Below are 23,717 nucleotides of genomic sequence, written 5' to 3' on the forward strand. Positions count from 1 at the left end.
CGGACCTGAAAACTTGAGCCCATTTTATTCTCTATTAATATTTTTTTTGGCTGTTTTGTCTGTCCTCTGCTCTGAAGCATGCATACCCACCCGTACCCGTTTTTACTTGGATGATAGAAGTGTGGTTAAACACATGATTGAATTACAAATAGTATGATACTTTTTTTTTTATTATAATTGATTTTTTTCTAACCATGATTTTACAACAACAATGTTAGTAACTCTCTTGGAAAATCTTTTTCTTGACGTTTTATTATCAATGTACCCGTACCTTTGTTTTTTAAAATTTGTCGTATTACGTACCGGTACCCGTACCTATGCATCTCTGTTATGTTTTTGGCTGTTTCATGTATGCCTTGTCTTTTTCATTTTGAACTTCCATCTATATTAAAATATCCTTACCCTTAGGTTTCTCATTTGATCAAAACAATAAATAAACAGATGTTGCTCAAAAGCCCGATTTAAAAGACAAAACAGAAGAAGTTGCTCAATCAAATGTAGAGAGAGCAGAGAGTTCAAAGCGTATATATGATGATTGTACTTATCAGGAAAGTGAAAGTAAGTTTTCCCCAATGCTGTAATGGTGTATTAACTTACAGCATATTAAAATATCCTCACCCTTTGGTTGATCAAAACAATAAACAGAAAATGCTAAGAAGCCAAAAGGAGATGACATAGAGGAAAAGCCTCGTGTGACAATCAACCCGATTCTTCCCGAGATACAAGAAGCAGAGAGTAAGTTTTACTCAGTCTTGTATTAATATGTTCTTTGCGGTTGAATTAATTTGCATTTCATATGTCTGTTATGATTTAAATTTGGGTTAATAGGTCTTTACGCTTTGTAATATAGGCCATTTTTTGTTTTCCCTAAAATATTTTTGTTTTGATTTACCCCCTTAATAGGCCAAACAAAAACGAATTTTTTTTACAGGGGGTGAATCTAAATAAAAATTTTACAGGGGGAAAACCATAAATGACCTATATTACAGGGGGATAAAGACCTATTAACCCTTTAAATTTTGACGGTAGAACCATGGGAAAATACAATTCTTTTTGCTTTATTGTCATGTGAAAATGCTAGCTCTTGATTGAGTGTTAATATGCACATAAGTTGGTTATGTTTATCTTGTTATTGTTTCTAGACTTGAAGAATTGACTCCATTTCATTGTCTATTAATAATTTTTAGTTGTTTTGTTTGTCTTTTTTTATGTTTTTGCCTTGTCTTTTTCTTTTTAACTTTCAGCCATATTTAAATATCCTCCCTCACCCTTGGGTTTCTTATTTGATCAAAACAATAAATAAACAGAGGTAGCTACGAAGCCCCATTCAAAAGACGAAATAGAAGAAGTTGCTAAGTCAGAAGTAGAGAACTTAGAATCCGAAGTTTCTTGGGTTTGTCCTTGGGGTCGCCACTGCCATAATGTTGATATGAGTACTTATAAGGAATGGCCAGACTATTTTTCTTTTGATAACCTAGATGACAATGACTGTCTTGATGACCTCAGCGACAATGATGAGGCAAGTTTTTTTTGGACATCTCAACAAAGTTTGTGGCCTTACATCAATGATTTTGATATTCACAAATTTAGTTTCTATGTGCATATATGAATTCTTTATCATCAATCTCTAAACCTGCAGAAGGATGCAGAGTATGAAGAAAGGTGGGAGAAATGTTTTCACGTTGGTAAGCTCCCAGGGGAAAAGTGAAGACATGGGAAAAAGAATGAGGACTCAGAGCAAGAGATAGAGAAGCAGTTTTTAATGCAGAAGCAGTTTTTAAAGTCCTTTTGATTATAGTTTTGAATCATGTGTGTTGGTGGGTTATGTTATGCGTAACTTATGTTGCCTGAAAACTGTATTGTCTTTGTTTAGGATTCTTGTTGACGTCATTTTTAGAAAACACTGATGCGAAATTGTCGTAATAATCTTTTTTAGAGAAGACTGATGTGAAATTGTTAAAGATTCCTGGTAATCGATACCAACCCTATAGATTTTCTAATGTCATAAGCACTATTGTCTTGCTCTTATTACCCATCGCTAGGAGAACTGCTGCTTGTGCTTGCTCTGGATTGTCAGTTTCAACATATTAAATCCCTATATTTGTGTTTTTTTTCTAATATTTATGTTTTTTAATATTAAATCCCTATGTTCATATTAAGCTTGAACTGATTCATAGTGACCCATTTAACTGCTTCAGGCCAGAAGAGTTTAGGCACATCTCTCCCTACAAGCAAGCACCTTATCAAGTATTTACGTCCACACAATCAATCAAGTCATAATTCAATTAAGAGTCTTCACCACATTATCATCATTTATTTTGCATATATGCAATCACCAACAAAATCACCATCACTTAACATATATGCATTCACCGACAATATCACAATCAATTGACATATATTTATTCACCAACAATATCACAACCAATCAACATATATGCATTCAACAACAATATCACAATCAATCCACATATATGTATTCACCAACAATATCCTCATCAATTAACATATATACATTATTCAACATCAACTATATCATATAGTTCAACAACTTCATACCATTTCTCACAATTCAATTAATGGAGAAAATACAACACATTATGATAAACATCTTATTCAACACCTAGAAATCATTCACATATCTTCATATAATCAACAAACTATCCACAAAAGATTTGTCAAGTATTTGGTCTTAAAGATTATTTTCGACAAAGTTCGTCTCTCATTTTAAAACTTTAAAATAATTGAGACAAATGAACCAAAATCAAGTAAATAAACTCTAGGGCCTCGACTATATATACACTTAGATCACATATGAGTGTAGTTGAATATACATGTGCGTTTCACCGGCCAACCATGACAAAATCATCAAAATCACAACATTACGACAAGTTCGTATCATAATTGCAAAAACAACCAACATTGACACTTTTCAAAGCAAAGTCACTTGTTCAAGTTTGAAAACCTACAATTCAATCTTAATCAATCATATAAGTATGAGCATAGACCACTTACGAACTATCAAGCATTAGTTCAATGATTAGCCTAAGTTCGTATGAGAAAATCCCAAGTTCACATATTCCACAATCCCACCCGAAAATCAAGTTTTTCATGAATAATACATTATACCATCCTTACATGCCTTTCCTAAGTCTATATGAACTGCAGACCAAGATTGTAATCCTTTTTGGTCACAAAAGCTCATTTTCCGACAAAATCCGAAAAACCGAAACGGCACAAATACAAGTTTCAAACCATTTGGAAAATTGAAGTTTCGACAAAGCCAAATATGTTCCAGTAGTAAAGTGAGTGAAAACAGGAAAAGAACACTTCAAAATGATCGTCTGGGACCCTTATACGACTACCTCCAAGCACCCGGACACGGAACAACGTTCCCGTTGTCCTGTCCTAGGCGCCTGACGCTAGAGGTGCAGCGCCTAGCACTAGCTCTCTGACTATGGGTGCCTAGCACCCTTGCTCAGGCGCAGCGCTCCATAAACACGCGTTTTCGCGTGTTTCGGCCGCGGGTTTTTGCCAATTTCCCCCCAAAATCGAATGTTTAAAACCCCCATCCGTCAAAATGATCCAAGGCACAACCCGAGGCTTTAACAAATCGAATACACTCGTTTCATGGCATTTTAACAAGTTATGAAATTGTTTAAAATGGTTTTCTCAAAACATTAAGTCTTCAACAACAACAACAATTCATTTCTTCCAATTCAACAACAACAACTCAACATAATGCATACCCAAGTCATGAAATGAGATTATCATCAACAATCAAGCACAACCACAACTTATAATTATGCATTCCATCACAATTCAATAACAACATGTCGTAATTCATCAATTGAACATAATTCACAAACTACCCATTTATATATATCATGAACATGCAATTTCATCATTAACAATTCAATCATCATCAAATTAACATACTCAAACATATATATCACTACAACATGAGCACGAATTTCAAAAGTTGGTTTCACAATAATCACTTATTCAAATAAGCACTTATGCATAGAAAAAGAGAGAAGAAACTAACTAAGTGATTATGCTTGAAATCTAACCCCTTTACCTCAATTAGCAATAATCCTAACAAAAGCTTCAATTTAGCTCATAGAATCTCTATCACCTCTTGGGTCTTCAAGCTTTCTCCCTTCTAACCCTTTTGGTAGAGACTTTGAAGTCGACCTAGTTTGTTTACCGTTGACGGGTATGGATGTAATTTTTGGGATGAACTGGTTAGAGTATAACCGAGTTCATATCAATTACTTTAGCAAGACGGTGCATTTTTCTTCTGCTGAAGAAGAGAGTGGAGCTGAGTTCCTAACTACTAAACAGTTGAAGCAGGTGGAGCGTGATGGAATTCTGATGTTTTCTTTGATGGCATACTTGTCATTGGAGAATCAAGCTGTGATTGACAGGTTGTCGGTTGTGAATGAATTTCCAGAAGTGTTTCCTGATGAGATTCCAGATGTGCCACCAGAGAGGGAGGTTGAATTTTCAATTGAGCTTGTTCTAGGAACGAAGCCGGTGTCGATGGCACCTTACCGTATGTCAGCTTTCGAGTTAGCTGAATTGAAGAAACAGTTGGAGGACTTGCTTGATAAGAAATTTGTAAGACCAAGTGTTTCACCTTGGGGAGCGCCGGTATTGTTGGTTAAGAAGAAGGATGGTACCATGAGGCTATGCATTGATTATCGTCAGTTGAACAAAGTTACGATAAAGAACAGGTATCCACTTCCGACGATTGATGACTTAATGGATCAGTTAGTGGGTGCACGTGTGTTTAGTAAAATTGATTTGAGGTCAGGTTACCATCAGATTAAGTCGAAGGATGAGGATATGCAGAAGACGACCTTTAGGACATGATATGGACATTACGAATATAAAGTGATGCCTTTCGGTGTTACTAATGCGCCTGGTGTGTTTATGGAGTATATGAACCGAATTTTCCATGCTTACCTGGATAAATTCGTGGTTGTGTTTATTGATGACATCTTGATTTATTCAAAGACTGAAGAAGAGCATGCAGAACATCTGAAGATTGTATTGCAAGTGTTGAAAGAGAAGAAGTTGTATGCCAAGTTGTCTAAATGTGAGTTCTGGTTAAGTGAAGTAAGTTTTCTTGGCCACATTATTTCTGGTAGTGGTATTGCAGTTGATCCATCAAAAGTTGATGCAGTATCACAATGGGAGACTCCGAAGTCAGTGACTGAGATTAGAAGTTTCTTGGGTTTGGCTGGTTATTACCGCAAAATCAGTTTTCTGGATCACCCACTGAGGATCCAAATCTCCATATTTCTTCCTTCCTTAGACTTTGTGGCACCATAAAAGAGAACCAAGAAGCCGTAAGACTTCATCTCTTTCCCTTTTCCTTAAGGGATAGAGCTAGCTCTTGGTTCCATTCCCTAGAAGTCGGTTCCATCACTTCATGGGACGATATGAGGCGAGCATTCCTTGCCCGATTTTTTCCCCCATCTAAAACCGCTAAACTTAGAGATCAAATCACGCGTTTCAATCAAAAAGATGGGGAGACTCTCTATGAGGCGTGGGAGCGTTTCAAGGAAATACTTAGACTTTGTCCCCACCATGGTTTGGAAAAGTGGCTTATAGTCCACACGTTTTATAATGGCTTGTCATATACCAGTAAAATGTCTGTCGATGCAGCTGCAGGTGGAGCTCTAATGAACAAAAACTATACGGAGGCTTATGCCTTGATTGAAGACATGGCTCAGAATCACTACCAATGGACCAACGAGAGAGCCGTCACCGCTCCTACTCCCTCTAAGAAAGAGGCAGGTATATACGAAGTCTCTGAATATAACCACCTTGCTGCTAAGGTTGAGGCATTAACCCAAAAATTTGAAAAACTTAATGTTAATGTTGTCGTACCTTCTTCTGCATCCCCTCCTTATGAAATCTGTGGTATATCCGGTCATATCGGTGTTGATTGTCAGTTAGGTAGTGCTGCCAATATTGAGCAACTAAATTACGCTCAATATAACCAAGGAATGAGGCCAAATCAAAATTTTTACAAAAATCCTCAAGGTTCCTATGGACAAACAGCACCACCTGGCTATACAAACAACCAGAGAGTGGCTCAGAAATCAAGTTTGGAGATTTTATTGGAAAATTGCATAGCTAATCAAAATAAAAATCTTCAAGAACTAAAAAACCAAACTGGATTTCTGAACGACTCTCTCTCCAAACTCACTACCAAGGTTGATTCTATCGCCACACACACCAAAATGCTTGAGACCCAAATCTCCCAAGTGGCCCAACAAGTGGCCACCTCTTCTCAAACACCAGGAGTCTTTCCTGGTCAACCTGAAACAAACCCCAAAGCTCATGTTAATGCTATATCTCTTGGGGGCAGTAAGTTAGAAGAGACCGTTACTAAAGCCAAAAGAATTGAGGGAGAGAGTGCTAAGTTTTTTGGTGAGAAAGATAAGAAACCGCTTGATAAAAACAAGGCCCTTAATCCATTAAGGCTTACTAAGCTCAACTTGGAGGCTCAATTCGCTAAATTCTTAAACATAATTAAAAGGATTTGCATTAAGATTCCTTTTGCTGAAGCTTTGTCTCGTATGCCTCTATACGCCAAGTTTTTAAAAGAAATTTTTTCAAAGAAAAAGGCTATAGATCACAAAGAGACAATAGCTTTAACTAGGGAAAGTAGTGCAATCGTCAAGAAGCAACCCCAAAAGCTTAGAGATCCAGGTAGTTTTGCCATCCCTTGTGTGATAGGGAAAGAAACCGTTGACAAAGCCTTGTGCGACTTAGGAGCCAGTGTTAGTTTGTTGCCTCTATCCCTCTTTAAAAAGATGGGAATAGGAGAGTTGAAACCTACCGAGATGATATTAAAGTTGGCCGACCGTTCTGTTATCCCGATAGCTGGATATGTTGAAGACATCCCCGTTAAGATAGAAGGGATATACATCCCAACTGACTTTGTGGTTGTCGACATCGAGGAAGACCATGATTGCCCTATGATCCTAGGAAGGCCCTTCCTCGCCACCGCGGGTGTTATAGTTGATGTTAAGAGTGGTAGGATAGTTTTTCAAGTGAGTGAAGACATGGTAGGATTTGAGTTTGAAAACATTAAGGAAGGTCCTGCCCTTTATTATTGCAATATGGTCAAAGAACATGATGTGAAAGAACGCTTTTTAGCGTCATCTACACAATACAACATCTTTGATCCTTTCTAATGGACAATTTCTTTAACGTCAAGCTAATGACTATAAAGAAGTGCTTCGTGGGAGGCAACCCACGCATTTAACTGCTTTTGTTTTGTTTTGTTTTTGTTATTTTAAGTTATTTTGTAGGTAATTGTCCGAGTAGAATTCAAGAAAACAGAAAATTTTGAAGCCTCGTCCTCCATAACCTTAGCACGGCCGTGCCAGACCTTGACACACCAAAACCAGCCAGTATTCCAGAATGTTGGCACGGCCCGTGCTAAGCTTGGCACGGCCGTGCCCGATCTCAGGTAGGTATTACCACACCTTTTGGCCTTCTTCTTCCTTCACTCTCAAACACAAACATCTCTCTACCTTCAACCTTCTCTCTAAAACCTCCATAACCATACAACCTCAAACCTCCACACCCACCCCAAATCTCACCAATTCCCAAAATTTCTCCACCCAATAAATCACAAACACCATTCCAATCATAACCCACCATTCAAAAAACAATTTCATCCATCCAAACAACATCACCCAAATTCATAACCCTCAACCCAAAAACCATAAATTCTTCACCAATCTCCATAACCCAACCCCTAAAACTCACTTAAACCTTCACCACATCACTAAACTAACCTTTTCCCACCAAAACAACCCATACCCAAACCATCACCACCACCACACCAAAAGCAAGGTCAAGGCAATGGCTTCAAAGAGAAGTGGTAAAGAAGTTGCAAGCTCATCAGGGGGACCTCCTCCAAAGAAGAAAACGCAAGCCAAGAATCATGGCATCACCTTCAGGGACAACAAGCAAAGGGATAGGTACAAAATTCTAATCTCTAAACCTTTACATCCTTGCAGGTACCCTGATAACCATGACTTGAATAAGCTAGGAATTAAAGATAATGTGTTTAATCTGCTAGAAAGGTTAGGATGGGTTGATATGTTGAAACCTATGAGAGGGTATGAGAATTTCACCTATGAATTAAGTTCTATTGGTTTTACGAAAGATAGGTTGAATTTCGATAACCCTAACCATAGAGTTTCTTTCCGGCTTATGAATATTGATTATGAGATGTCTCTTCAACACTTCTGTGATGAGATGGGCTTCGCAAATGCGGGGTTCATCCACGACTCTTGGCATCAAAATTTAAAACCGGTTGACTATCAACCCGCCGCCTTTTGGGAGCGAATTACAGGTCTTGACCAGTTTAACACACGTGCCAACAAAGCTAGCAACATTCACAACCCCGTACTTAGGTACCTTCAAAGGGTTATGGCTTGCACTATTAGGGGAAGGACAGAACTAGGGAACACTAGGAACGATGAACTCTTCATGCTTTGGGCTATGCTGCACAACCACCCCGTTAACACTTGTTTTTACTTGCTTGACTACCTTTCCCTTATAGGAAATAGGTCCGATAGTAGGGGAGAAATAGTAGTTGGTGGTATCATAACATACATAGCTAGGCGGTTAGGCGGGAGTGAAGACCAAGGGATAAACAAGATTGAGGGTAACAATCGACTAAACATAGAAACCCTTATCTCTATGAATTTCATAAGACCTCGAATCCCCTTTGTTTATACACTCAAGCTCAATGTGCCCACTTTGATTTTATTGCCTAACCCATCTCGAACTAACACCGAGGTGGAAGAAAATTTGTTGTATGTTAATGATGACCCACAGGTGCACATAGAACAACATAATGAAGAAGCGGAAGGTGCAAACTTGCACCAAGAAGAGGAAGGTGCACAACTGCACCATGATGAGGAGCACCATGACCATGATAAAGGTGAACCAAATGAAAATACAAGATGGGCATGGATGAATACCGAGGTCGAAAGGATCAGCACCGAGCAACAAAGGCAAGGTGTTGAATTAATGGGAATAAGGAATGATGTCCAAAGGGGCAACCACATATCCGAAGAGAATAACCAAATGCTTCGGAACATGATGCACCACTTTCACCTCCAAGGTCCTCCATATGGACCTCAATGATAAAAATGTGAGCTTTCGTCTTCCTCTCTTCCCTTCTTTCTCCTTCTTCTCCTTCTTCTTCTTCTTCTTCTTCTTCTTCTTCCTCCCCTTCTCTTTTATTTTTCTTTTATCTGGAATCATTGAGGACAATGCTTCTCCTAAGTGTGGGGGGAGCCTAATAAAGTGTCTTTAGTCGTAGTGTTTCCAAACTCCCTTGAACTTTATTCTTTTGTTTTGTTTCATTGTAAAAGGCATGGTTAAGTAGCTAGTTTTTATTGAAAATATCATGACACAAAATTTTCATTGTCTCCTCTTATTTGGTTGATTCTTGTACATGAAAGCAAACTCTTGTGCTTTAAGTCTTCTTGATATACCCACATCTTGTTTTAAAGTGAATAAAATTCTCCAATGAGAAAAACACAAAGTTGCTTCCCTTGAGTAAATGTATGAATAGGTATTTTAAGGAAACGCGTTTTAATCTTAGTGGTGCATTAACCTTTAAAGATTCTCAAAGTGCCAGTAGTATAAGTTAGTATAAGGGAGTTCATAAAAAGCCAAAAAGCCAAATTAATTCCAAGATCTCATCATTGAATCTAGATTGGGGAAGGAGGTAGGCCCTCCGACTTCCTACGTGAAGATGATTGTTAGCTTGAGAAAAAAAACTTTAAAAAGCATCATTGAATCTAGATTGGGGAAGGGGGTAGGCCCTCCGACTTCCTACGTGAAAATGATGTTTTAAGGGCACCATTGAATCTAGATTGGGGAAGGGGGTAGGCCCTCCGACTTCCTATGTGAAGATGTTGTTCCTTAAATAAAGAACTTAAATGTGCAAATGGCAAAGAACAAAGATTCTCAAATACTCCCATCTTTCTTATATGAATTATAGAAAGAATCTTTCTTGGTTGGTTTAGTGCTAGGATTAGACCATGTTTCCTCATAATGCCTATCTTATACAGGAGCAAGAAAAGGGTTGGACTTCACACACACACTCACTTAAAACTTGATCGTTGGGTTGAATAAAAATTACAAGAAATGCTTGAGTTTGTGATTAGTGTACATTTGGGATTTAAGCCCTTAAGGAGACATGTGCTTTAATCGAATTTTCATTTGATAAAATTGTTTGTGCTACTACGTTTATGCCTTTTGTTTGAGGACAAGAAAAGATTCAAGTGTGGGGGAGTTTGATGAGTCATTTATTGACTATTTTAATATGCTTTTTAGTTTAGTTTTATTTAGATTTTATTTGATTTTATATTAGTATTATTTCCTTTTTAGGATAGTTTACTTTAAATTGCATTTTATTATATTTCAGGAATGAACATTGGATGGATTGAGTCTTGGAGCAAAAGAAAGGGACTTGGAGCCGATTGGATGCAAAAATATGAAGATTGAGAGACAAAAATATGTCTCCCCCAAGTCAGAAGCTTGGAACGGCCCGTGCTAGCCTTGGCACGGCCGTGCCACCCTCCAGAGTCACTTTTGCTGCTTTTGCTTAGATTTTAAGCTACTCTATTTTTAGCCCGAATGTAATAGCTTAGATTTTAAGTCGAACAAATGCTATAAATAGAGTAGCCATCCATCACAAGTATTCATCTTTTCTTGGAATACAATAAGTGACAATTGCTTTTCTAATTAAAGTTCTTTTCTTTTCCCTTTATTTTCTTGTCATTTACCTTTATGCTTTCTCTCTTCTCCCCCATGTCTACGATGAACATGAGTGAGTAGACTTCTCCTTGTCTTGGGATTGTTGGATAAGTCTAAATGACATAATCCTAATCAAACCAAGCTCTAAGCCTTAATCTTATGTAACCCTAATTTCTTATCTGAATTCACCGCTTTAACATGGATCAACCATTATCAAACTGTGGAAACGAAAGTTGTGGGTTTGATAATTGTTTGTCCATTATTCCAAATATCAATTCATAAAACGAAAGTGGAGCTTTGATATTCGAACAAGTGAATTCAGACAAGGATTGCAAAGTCAGCGAAATAGGCTTTGCGATCTTTGAGACATGTAGTTTCGATCTTCAAGGGAACTAATAACAATCAAGTCAGCGAAATAGGCTTGGTTGTTAGAGGAACCAAAATCTAATAGTAATCAAGTCAGCGAAATAGGCTTCGTTGCTAGAGGAACATAAGAGAAACTGTCTTGAGAAATTAGGTCTAACATAACATTATAAGCTTATAGTTTTGGTTTGAGAAGGACTTGCTATTTAGATGAAACCAACGATCCCAAGGCTCTTTTTATATTATTAACTTTCAACGCTTGAAAACCCCCAACTTATAATTCTTTTCCCTTCTAATCATCTCTAAAGGTTAATTGAATTGAACTACTCCCTGTCGGAACGATACTCTTTTTACTACTTCGATAGAACCGTGCACTTGCGGTTTTATCTCATCAGTATTTAGTGATCACAAAAGTTTGAAATATTTATTTGATCAGAAAGAATTGAATATGAGGCAGAGAAGATGGCTAGAGCTGTTGAAGGATTATGATTTTGGTTTGAATTACCATCCGAGTAAAGCTAATGTGGTTGCAGATGCTTTGAGCAGGAAGATGTTGCACATGTCTGCTATGATGGTAAAAGAATTTGAGTTGCAAGAGCAGTTTAGAGACTTGAGTCTTGTCTGTGAGATGTCATGTAACCCCCGTTTCGAATTATTTAATTATTTAATTATTTAATTGAGTCTAGAGTTATTTTAGATGAGTTTATATTATATTTATATAATATATGTGTGATTTATATGATTTATTATGATTGAGGTGGTTTATATGATTTTATGAGGAGTTGTGACTTATTTTATTGTTTAATAAAATAAGATTTGAAAATAAAATAAATATTGAGTTTAGGGGCTGTTTTGATATTTTAGAGAGTTTTGGGGGAGAAAGAGAAATAAGATAAGATAATTGGAGGAGGTATAAACAGGGAAACCTAGTTTTAGAAAAACATAACGTACGTACGATCAGTTTTGGAAAAAGGGAGAAAAAGCCAAGAGAAGGGAGAACCACCAAGGAGGGCTGCGATTTTCTGATTATAAGGTAAGGGTGAGACTAACTTTGCAATTTTATTAAGTTTATGAATCAACGGTTACATTTAACATGAATTAGGATGAGTTTAAGAAGAATCGGAAATTAGGTCAAATTGAGAGAATTGATGATTAAACGGTGAAAACTTGTTAAAAAGATGTAGAAACTGTCCTTAGACCTTAGATAATGATTATGATGAATTATGGAATCGAGATTAGGCTTAAAACCATGAGAGTTGATGATTTTTAGGTGAAAACTGCATTCTGCCCGTAGTGACATTCATCGCTCGCCTCCCGAGCTATGATCCTCGCCACGGCAAGTGATGAACTTCATCGCTCGCCACGCGAGTAACCTTTCCCAGCCTCGCGAGTTGCACGGTGCAGCTCGCCATGGCGAACACTTGAACTCGCCTAGCGAGCTAGACCAGAGAGCATGCAAGATTTTGTAATTTTGACTTTTGAGTTGAACCTTAGATGCTTTTGAGTGCCTGAAGATGTCTAATAATGATTAGGAAAGAATGTAGGATGAGATTGAACCTGGAATGAAACTTGTGAGGTTCTGACCTGAACTCGCCACGGCGAGTAAAGGCTCTCGCCTCGCGAGTGACCCAGAAACAGAGTGACTTGTTAGTTTTGCGACCTTTGTTGCACGAGTTGTTGAGGATTAAACCTTTGGGTAGCAATAAGACTTAATGAAGGGGTTAACTATAATCTGTGAAGCTGTTTAAGATGTGTTGTTGTTGATTATGATGTGATATAATGTTTTATGCATTACTTGAGAATTATTTGACTACTTAAGATGTTGTTGAATTGCATTTGATATTATTATGTCATGCTGATTTTGTAGACTGCCTATGTTGCTGTTGTTATTTAACTAAGCTGCATGAGTCGGTCTAAGTTGTTGAAGATGATGATGTTCCAAATTATTGGACTAATATAAGAGGTTGTCGAATAAAGTTGTTTAAGAGGTCGAGTCCATGCATTAGCATTCATTGTTGGGGGCTTGATGCCATGGAGCTTTGTACTCACCACGTTGGAGCATTACCTCAAATTAGCGATGGGGGCTTGATGCCCTGTATTGGTACCACATGCATATAAGAGGTCTAAGTTGCATAGTTGCATTTGTCGAGTCGATGATGATAAATTGATTAAGTTGTGATTATTAAAGAATGAAGTGATTTATGATATATTATTATCAATGTTGAATAATAAGATGGTTTAAGTTGTTAAATATAATTGTTGAATTATATGCTTAGTATTATTGTTTTGTGAAATCTCACCCCTTCTGCTTGGAAATGTTGCTCTTCGTATGAGTAACTTGCAGGTGATCAAGTTTAAGTAGCTGGAGTTGCTGTCGTGAGTGGTTATCCCTCACTGTGTCCTTTAGGTGCTCTGATACGTAACGAGATGAGATCTTTTGTGGCTATTTCTTGTTCCTTTACGTATTTGATTTATGAATAAGTTGTTTAACTGAATTTATGAGATATTTTGATGAGGCCTGCATGCCAAGACTTTTTATGATGTTGAATTAATTCCGCTGCTATTATGTTGATGAAGGATAATTAGTTAATTTTCTGTTTTAAGATTTTTAAGAAGTGTGATATCCCGTTTATGTGATGTTTTACTCTAATTATTTTATGAAATTTTTAAGTTGGGAAAACGGGGTGTTACAATTGGTATCAGAGCAGGTCGGTCCGTCCGGCCAATTAGAAGAGCCGTGTCGAGTTTTAGTAATAGTTATATTACTATCTTATGTTGTTGTTACTTGATGTGTAGAAACTAAGAGATGGCCAGAAGAGATGATGATGCGTTAGCTGCTGCACTACAAGCCGTAGCTCAAGCTGTGGGATAACAGCCTAATGCAAATGTTGGTGCGAATGCTGAGACGAGGATGCTAGAGACTTTTCTGAGGAATCATCCTCCTACTTTTAAGGGAAGATATAACCATGATGGAGCCTAGACGTGGCTCAAGGAGATTGAGAGAGTGTTTCGCGTGATGCAGTGTTCAGAGGTTTAGAAGGTACGTTTTGGTACGCACATGCTAGCTGAGGAAGCTGATGATTGGTGGGTGAGTCTTCTACCTACCCTAGAGCTAGATGGTGCTGTTGTGACTTGGGCTGTGTTTAGGAGGGAGTTCCTAAACAGATACTTTCCGGAAGATGTTTGCGGGAAGAAAGAGATCGAATTCCTTGAGCTGAAGCAAGGAAACATGTCCGTGACTGAGTATGCTGCCAAACTTGTGGAATTGGTAAAGTTTTATCCGCACTACACTCCAGAGACTGTTGAGTTTTCAAAGTGCATCAAATTTGAGAACGGGTTACGTGCTGAGATTAAGAGGGCAATTGGTTACTAGAAGATCCGAGTTTTCTCCGAGCTGGTGAGCAGTTGCAGGATCTATGAGGAGGATACCAAGACTCATTACAAGATTGTGAATGAGCGGAAAGCTAAGGGTCAACAGAGTCGCCCTAAGCCTTATAGTGCCCCTGCTGATAAGGGCAAACAGAGGATGGTCGAAGATAGACGGCCTAAGAAGAAGGATGCTCCTACAGAGATTGTTTTTTTTTCTTGTGGTGAGAAGGGCCACAAGGGTAATGCTTGTCCTAGGGATACCAATAGATGTTTCCGATGTGGGAAGAAGGGTTATGCACTAGCTGAGTGCAAACATGATAATATTGTATGCTTTAACTGCAATGAAGAGGGTCACATTGGTTCACAGTGCAAGAAGCCTAAGAAGGCGTCGGCTACTGGTAGAGTCTTTGCTTTGACTGGTACACAGACAGAGAACGAGGATCGCTTGATCAGAGGTACTTGCTATATTGATAATACACCTTTAGTTGCTATTATTGATACTGGTGCTACGCATTGTTTTATTGCTTATGATTGTGCTACTAAGTTGGGTCTTGTCATGTCTGATATGAATGGAGAAATGGTTGTCGAAACTCCAGCTAAGGGTTCGGTGACTACTTCTCTTGTGTGTTTAAGATGTCCTTTGTCTATGTTTGATCGTGATTTTGAGATGGATTTGGTTTGTCTACCTTTGAGTGGTATGGATGTGATTCTTGGTATGAACTGGTTGGAATACAACCATGTTCACATTAATTGTTATAGTAAGTCGGTGTATTTCTCTTCTACTGAAGAGGAAAGTGGCGCAGAGTTTTTGTCTACTAAGCAGCTGAAGCAGTTGGAACATGATGGCATTTTGATGTTTTCTTTGATGGCTTCCTTATCTATTGAGAATCAAGCGGTGATTGATAAACTACACGTGGTATGCGATTTTCCAGAAGTTTTTCCTGATGAAATTCCTGATGTGCCTCCAGAGAGGGAAGTTGAGTTTTCGATTGATCTTGTTCCTGGAACGAAGCCTGTGTCTATGACACCTTATCGTATGTCAGCTTCTGAGTTGGCCGAGTTGAAGAAACAATTAGAAGATCTGCTTGAGAAAAAGTTTGTTAGACCAAGTGTTTCACCTTGGGGAGCGCCGGTTTTGCTAGTGAAGAAGAAAGATGGTAGCATGAGATTGTGTATTGACTATCGACAGTTGAAAAAGGTGACAATAAAGAATAGGTATTCACTTCCGAGGATTGATGACTTGATGGATCAGTTAGTGGGTGCAAAAGTTTCAGCAAGATAGATTTGAGATCAGGTTATCACCAGATTAAAGTAAAAGATGAAGATATGCAGAAGACAGCTTTCATAACGCGGTATGGTCACTATGAGTACAAAGTTATGCCTTTCGGTGTTACGAATGCACCTGGAGTATTTATGGAGTACATGAATCGCATCTTTCATGCATTTTTGGATCGATTCGTGGTTGTTTTTATCGATGATATTTTGATTTACTCCAAGTCTAAGGAAGAACATTCTGAGCATTTGAAGCTGGTTTTGCAAGTGTTGAAAGAAAAGAAGCATTATGCGAAATTGTCTAAGTGCGAATTCTGGTTGAAAGAAGTGAGCTTTCTTGGACATGTTATTTCTAGTAGTGGTATTGCAGTAGATCCATCTAAAGTTGAAGCGGTATCGCAATGGGAGACTCCTAAGTCAGTTACTGAGATTATAAGCTTTTTGGGATTGGCTGGTTATTATAGAAGATTTATAGAAGGATTTTCCAAGTTAGCACTTCCGCTAATGCAGTTGACTTGTAAAGGTAAAGCCTTTGTGTGGGATGTTCAATGTGAGAACAGCTTCAGTGAATTGAAGAAGCGGTTAACGACAGCTCCGGTTTTGATTTTGCCGAAGTCAGATGAACCTTTTGTGGTATATTGTTATGCGTCTAAGCTGGGTTTAGGTGGCGTGCTTATGCAAGATGGAAAAGTAGTTGCTTATGCTTCGAGATAGTTGAGAATTCATGAGAAGAATTACCCTACGCATGATTTAGAGTTGGCTGCTGTGGTCTTTGTATTGAAGATATGGGGACATTATTTGTACGGTTCAAGATTTGAGCTGTTTAGTGATCATAAGAGTTTGAAGTCTCTGTTCGATCAAAAGGAATTGAATATGAGGCAGCGTAGATGGCTAGAATTGCTGAAAGATTATGATTTTGAGTTGAGCTATCATCCGGGTAAAGCTAATGTTGTTGCAGATGCCTTGAGTAGGAAGACCTTGCATATGTCTGCTATGATGGTAAAAGAGTTCGAGTTGCTTGAACAGTTCAGAGATTTGAGCTTAGTGTGTGAAATGTCATCCGAAAGTGTGAAGCTAGAAATGCTGAAGATTGATAATGAATTTCTGAAAAGTATTAAAGAGGCACAGAAAACCGATGTTAAGTTTGTGGACTTGTTGGTTGTTAGAGATCAGACTAAAGACAGTGATTTTAAAATCGATGATCAAGGTGTACTAAGGTTTCGAGGTCGGATTTGTATTCCCGACGATGATGAGATGAAGAAGATGATTCTTGAAGAGATCCATAGAAGTAACTTGAGTATTCATCTGGGAGCTACGAAGATGTATCATGATCTAAAGAGGTTGTTTTGGTGGTCCGAATTGAAACGTGACGTTGCACAATTTGTGTATTCTTGTTTGATTTGTCAGAAGTCGAAGGTTGAGCATCAAAAACCTGCTGGTATGATGGTATCGTTAGATGTGCCAGAGTGGAAATGGGATAGTATATCCATGGATTTTGTGACGAGTTTGCCTAAGACTCCTAAAGGGAATGACGCGATTTGGGTGATTGTTGATAGATTGACGAAGTCGGCTCATTTTCTTCCGATTAATATTAGTTTTCCTGTTTCTCAGTTGGCGGAGATCTACATTCGTGATATTGTGAAGTTGCATGGTGTTCCTTCGAGCATTGTGTCAGATAGAGATCCAAGATTTACTTCTAGATTTTGGAAAAGTTTGCAAGAGGCTTTAGGTTCTAAGTTGAGGTTGAGTTCGGCGTATCATCCGCAGACAGATGGTCAGTCGGAGAAGACGATTCAGTCGTTAGAAGATTTGTTGAGGGTTTGTGTTCTTGAGCAAGGAGGAACTTGGGATAGTCATCTTCCATTGATAGAGTTCACGTATAATAATAGTTATCATTCTAGTATTGGAATGGCACCTTATGAGGCTTTGTATGGTCGGAGATGCAGAACTCTGTTGTGTTGGTTTGAATCAGGTGAAAGAGTGGTCTTAGGACCAGAGATTGTTCAGCAAACTACAGAGAAGGTTAAGATGATTCAAGAGTAGATGAAAGCGTCGCAGAGTCGACAAAAGAGTTACCATGATAAACGTAGAAAAGATCTTGAGTTTCAAGAAGGAGACCACGTGTTTTTGAGAGTCACTCATGTGACTGGTGTTGGACGTGCTTTGAAGTCAAAGAAGTTGACTCCGAGATTTATTGGTCCGTATCAGATATTGGAAAGAGTTGGGATGGTGGTATATCGAGTGGGATTAACACCGCATCTTTCGAATTTGCACGATATGTTTCATGTGTCGCAACTTCGGAAGTATGTACTGGATCCATCCCATGTGATCCTAGGTGATGATGTGCAAGTTAGAGATAACCTTACGGTTGAGACTTTACCGGTAAGGATTGATGATCGAAAAGTGTAGACGTTGAGACTTGTGAAAGCTTGACGTGGGAGCTAGAGAGTAAGATGCTGGAGTCTTATCCAGAGTTGTTTGCTTGAGGTAAATTTTTGAGGACGAAAATCTTATAAGTTGGGGAGAGTTGTAACGCCCGTTTCGAATTATTTAATTATTTAATTATTTAATTGAGTCTAGAGTTATTTTAGATGAGTTTATATTATATTTATATAAGATATATGTGATTTATATGATTTATTATGATTGAGGTGGTCTATATGATTTTATGAGGAGTTGTGACTTATTTTATTGTTTAATAAAATAAGATTTGAAAATAAAATAAATATTGAGTTTAGGGGCTGTTTTGATATTTTAGAGAGTTTTAGGGGATAAAGAGAAATAAGATAAGATAATTGGAAGAGGTGTAAATAGGGAAACCTAGTTTTAGAAAAACATAACGTACGTACGATCAGTTTTGGAAAAAGGGAGAAAAAGCCAAGATAAGGGAGAACCACCAAGGAGGGCTGCGATTTTCTGATTATAAGGTTAGGGTGAGACTAACTTTGCAATTTTATTAATTTTATGAATCAACGGTTACATTTAACATGAATTAGGATGAGTTTAAGAAGAATCGGAAATTAGGTCAAATTGAGAGAATTGATGATTAAACGGTGAAAACTTGTTAAAAAGATGTAGAAACTGCCCTTAGACCTTAGATAATGATTATGATGAATTATGGAATCGAGATTAGGCTTAAAACCATGAGAGTTGATGATTTTTAGGTGAAAACTGCATTCTGCCCGTAGCGACATTCATCGCTCGCCTCCCGAGCTATGATCCTCGCCACGGCGAGTGATGAACTTCATCGCTCGCTGCGCGAGTAACCTTTCCCAGCCTCGCGAGTTGCACGGTGCAGCTCGCCATGGCGAACACTTGAACTCGCCTTGCGAGCTAGACTAGAGAGCATGCAAGATTTTGTAATTTTGACTTTTGAGTTGAACCTTAGATGCTTTTGAGTGCATGAAGATGTCTAATAATGATTAGGAAAGAATGTAGGATGAGATTGAACCTGGAATGAAACTTGTGAGGTTCTGACCTGAACTCGCCACGGCGAGTAGAGGCTCTTGCCTCGCGAGTGACCTAGAAACAGAGTGACTTGTTAGTTTTGCCACCTTTGTTGCACGAGTTGTTGAGGATTAAACCTTTGGCTAGCAATAAGACTTAATGAAGGGGTTAGCTATAATCTGTGAAGCTGTTTAAGATGTGTTGTTGTTGATTATGATGTGATATAATGTTTTATGCATTACTTGAGAATTATTTGAATACTTAAGATGTTGTTGAATTGCATTTGATATTATTATGTCATGCTGATTTTGTATACTGCCTATGTTGCTGTTGTTATTTAACTAACCTGCATGAGTCGGTCTAAGTTGTTGAAGATGATGATGTTCCAAATTATTGGACTAATATAAGAGGTTGTCGAATTAATTTGTTTAAGAGGTCGAGTCCATGCATTAGCATTCATTGTTGGGGGCTTGATGCCCTGGAGTTTTGTACTCACCACGTTGGAGCTTTAGGTCAATTAGCGATGGGGGCTTGATGCCTTGGAAGTATATTAATACTCAAATAGTGATGGGGGCTTGATGCCCTGTATTGGTACCACATTCTTATAAGAGGTCTAAGTTGCATAGTTGCATTGTTGAGTCGAAAATGATAAGTTGTGAAGTTGTGAGTATTATGAATTGTTAACGAAGTGATTTATGATATATTATTATCTATGATGAATAATAAGATGTTTTTATGTTGTTAAATATAATTGTTGATTTATATGCTTAATATTATTGTTCTGTGAAATCTTACCCCTTCTGCTTGGAAATGTTGCTCTTCGTATGAGTAACTTGCAGGTGATCAAGTTTAAGTAGTTGGAGTTGCTGTCGTGAGTGGTTATCCCTCACTGTGTCCTTTTAGGTGCTCTGATACGTAACGGGATGGGATCTTTTGTTGCTATTTCTTGTTCCTTTACGTATTTGATTTACGAATAAGTTGTTCAACTGAATTTATGAGATATTTTGATGAGGCCTGCGTGCCAAGGCTTTTTATGATGTGGAATTAATTCCGCTGCTATTATGTTGATGAAGGATAATTAGTTAATTATCTGTTTTAAGATTTTTAAGAAGTGTGATATCCTGTTTATGTGATGTTTTACTCTGATTATTTTATGAAATTTTTAAGTTGGGAAAACGGGGTGTTACATGTCACCTCAGAGTGTACAATTGGGTATGTTGAAGATTAATAGCGATTTCTTGAATAGTATCCGAGAAGCGCAGCAAGTGGATGTCAAGTTTGTTGATTTGATGGTTGCTGGTAATGAAACTGAAGAGAGTGACTTCAAGGTTGATGTTCAGGGTGTGTTGAGGTTCAGAGGGAGAATTTGCATTCCAGATAATGATGAGTTGAAAAAGTTTATTCTGGAAGAAAGTCACAAGAGTAGCTTAAGTATTCATCCGGGAGCTACAAAGATGTATCATGACTTGAAGAAGTTGTTTTGGTGGTCTGGGTTGAAACGTGATGTTGCTCAGTTTGTCTATGCATGTTTGACTTGTCAGAAGACTAAGGTTGAGCATCAGAAGCCTGTAGGGTTGTTGACACCGTTAGATGTGCCGGAGTGGAAGTGGGACAACATTTCCATGGATTTTGTGACGAGTTTACCGAACACTCCCAGAGGGCGTGATGCCATTTGGGTGGTTGTCGATAGGTTGACAAAGTCCGCGCACTTTATTCCGATCAATATTAGTTATCCGATAGCTCAGTTGGCGGAGATTTATATTCATAATATTAAGAAGTTACATGGTGTTCCGTCAAGTATTGTGTCGGATAGAGATCCGAGGTTCACTTCTAGATTTTGGAAGAGTTTGCAAGATGCCTTGGGTTCGAAGTTGAGGTTGAGTTCGGCTTATCACCCTCAGACAGATGGTCAGTCGGAGAGGACGATCCAATCATTAGAGGATTTGCTGAGAGTGTGTGTACTTGAGCAAGGTGGAGCTTGGGATAGTCACCTACCGTTGATAGAGTTCACGTACAAGAACAGTTACCATTCGAGTATTGGTATGGCACCGTTCGAAGCTTTGTATGGTCGGAGGTGCAGGACTCCTTTATGTTGGTTTGAGTCGTCAGAAAGTGTAGTGTTGGGACCGGATTTGGTTCATCAGACTACGGAGAAGGTAAAGATGATAAGAGAAAAGATGAAAGCGTCGCAGAGTCGACAGAAGAGTTACCATGACAAGCGTAGAAAGGCCCTTGAGTTCCAAGAGGGAGATCATGTGTTTCTGAGAGTTACTCCTATGACGGGTGTAGGACGTGCATTGTGTAACGCCCATTTTCGTTTAATTAATTATTTAATCGAGTTTAGACGATTATATTCTATTTATATAATATATGTGTGAATTTTGTTGATTTATGACGATTTAGATGATTTGGACGATTTTGATGTGTTGTGATGATTTGATGAGATTATGAGACTTATTTTATTCTTAAATAAAATAAGATTTGAAAATAAAATAAAATATTTAGTTGAGGGAGAAAGTGAGATAAGATAAGATATTAAGAGGAGATATAAAAAGGAAAGACCTAGGTTTAGAAAACGTTTTGTACGTACGACTGTTTTTGAAGAAAAGGAGGAAAAACTAAGAGAAGAGCAAGAGAGGCTAGGAAGGCTGCGATTTCTGCACATTAAGGTAAGGGTGAGACTAACGATTCAGTAATGTTAATTCGTATAATTCTGATGATTAATTAGCAAGAATTAGGATTGAAATTGGAGGAGCCGAAAACTAGGTCAAATCCCTAAAATTGATGATCAATCGGTAAAAATTGATTAGATTGATGTAGAAACTATCCCTTGACCTTAGAATATGTTTATAATGAATTCTGGATTTGAAATTAGGCTTAGAACCATGAGATTAGATGAATTTTTGAAGAGAACTGCATTCTGCCCGAGCCAACATTCATCGCTCACCTTGGCGAACGATGATCCTCGCCTCGCGAGGGATGAAGTTCATCGCTCGCCACGCGAGCCAATACCCCTCGCCTCGCGAGTTACAAGTCGTAGCTCGCCACAACGAGCAACCCTACTCGCCATAGCGAGCATGACCAGAGAGCATGTTGATTTTCACATTTTGGACTTTTGAGTTGAACCTTAGATGCTTTTGAGTACCTTTAGATGTCTACTAAAGATTAGAGGATGATTTAGAACAAGATTGAACCTGGAATAACCTTAGTTGGAAATCTGGCAAGTACTCGCCATGGCGAGCAGATGCTCTCGCCTCGCGAGCACTTCCAGAACTGAATGCTTTTGATAATGTCGTGACCTGAGTTGAATGAATTGATTAGGAATGGAACATTAGGTAGTAATGAAACCTATTTAAGATGTTAGCCGGAATCTGTGAAGTTGTTAAGAACTGTTAAGTTGTTTGTAATGTGATTTAACGATTAAATGCATTACTTGAGTTATTCTTGAATAAGCTAGATGTTGTTGAAATGAGTTGTTGTTATGAATTTATGATGTTGTTGTGATTTGATTATGCTGCTGCTGTTATTTAACTAAGTTGCATGAGACTATACATGATGAATAAGATGTTGTTGAGCTCTAAATTATTGGATGCATATTGAGATGTTGATTAAGATTGTTTTAGATTGATTGAGTCCAAGCATTAGCATACTTCTGTTGAGGGCTCATGCCCTGGAGCTTTGTCCTCACCACGAATTGAGCTTTGTCCTCACCACGATGCCTTAAAAGTATATTAATACTATGATGTTGGGGGCCCATGCCCTGATTGGTACCACATGCATCAAGAGGTTTAGATTTGCATTGTCGCATTCGTCGAGTCAAAAGATGTTATGTTATTGATGATGATTGAATGATGTGATTACTTGATAATTTTTTATCAAAGATGCAATGATGCTTAAGATTGTTTATCTTGTTAATTATGATTTTGAATTATAATGATTTAATATTGTTGTTTTGTGAAATCTCACCCCTTCTGCTTGGAAACGTTGCTCTTCGTATGAGTAACTTGCAGGTGATCGAGCTTAGTGTGCAGTTTGCTGTCGTGAGTGGCCTTGCCTCACTGAGTTGTCTAGGTCGCTCTGATACGTAACAGGATGGGGTCTATGTTATGCATGCTTCTTTCCTTTACGTGCTCACTTATGATATTTATGATGTTGATTAACTTATTTGAGATATTTTGATGGGGCCTACGTGCCAAAACGATTTATCGATTTCGAATTAATTTCCGCTGCAATGTTTGAATTATTTGTTGAAAGTTAAATTGTTATTTAACTGTTTTTTTAGATTATGTTTGAATGTGATATCCCGTTCATGATGTTTACTCTGATAATTGTTAAGAAATTTTTATATTGGGAAAACGGGGTGTTACAATTGGTATCAGAGCAGGTTGGTCTGTCCGGCCAATTAGAAGAGTCTTGTCGAGTCTTAGTAATATTTGTATTACTATCTTATGTTG

The 23,717-nt window shown here is 38.1% G+C and overlaps 1 non-coding gene across 1 annotated transcript; it reads right to left on the reverse strand.

The window, feature by feature from the left end:
* Positions 1-5,498: 5,498 nt before the first annotated feature.
* LOC120580344 (small nucleolar RNA R71) lies at positions 5,499-5,605 on the reverse strand. The gene has a single exon (XR_005646068.1). It is a non-coding gene; the product is annotated as a small nucleolar RNA R71 (small nucleolar RNA).
* Between the last annotated feature and the right edge of the window lie 18,112 nt (positions 5,606-23,717).

This window comes from Medicago truncatula, chromosome 4 (genome assembly GCF_003473485.1).
Source record: "Medicago truncatula cultivar Jemalong A17 chromosome 4, MtrunA17r5.0-ANR, whole genome shotgun sequence".
NCBI lineage: Eukaryota > Viridiplantae > Streptophyta > Magnoliopsida > Fabales > Fabaceae > Medicago > Medicago truncatula.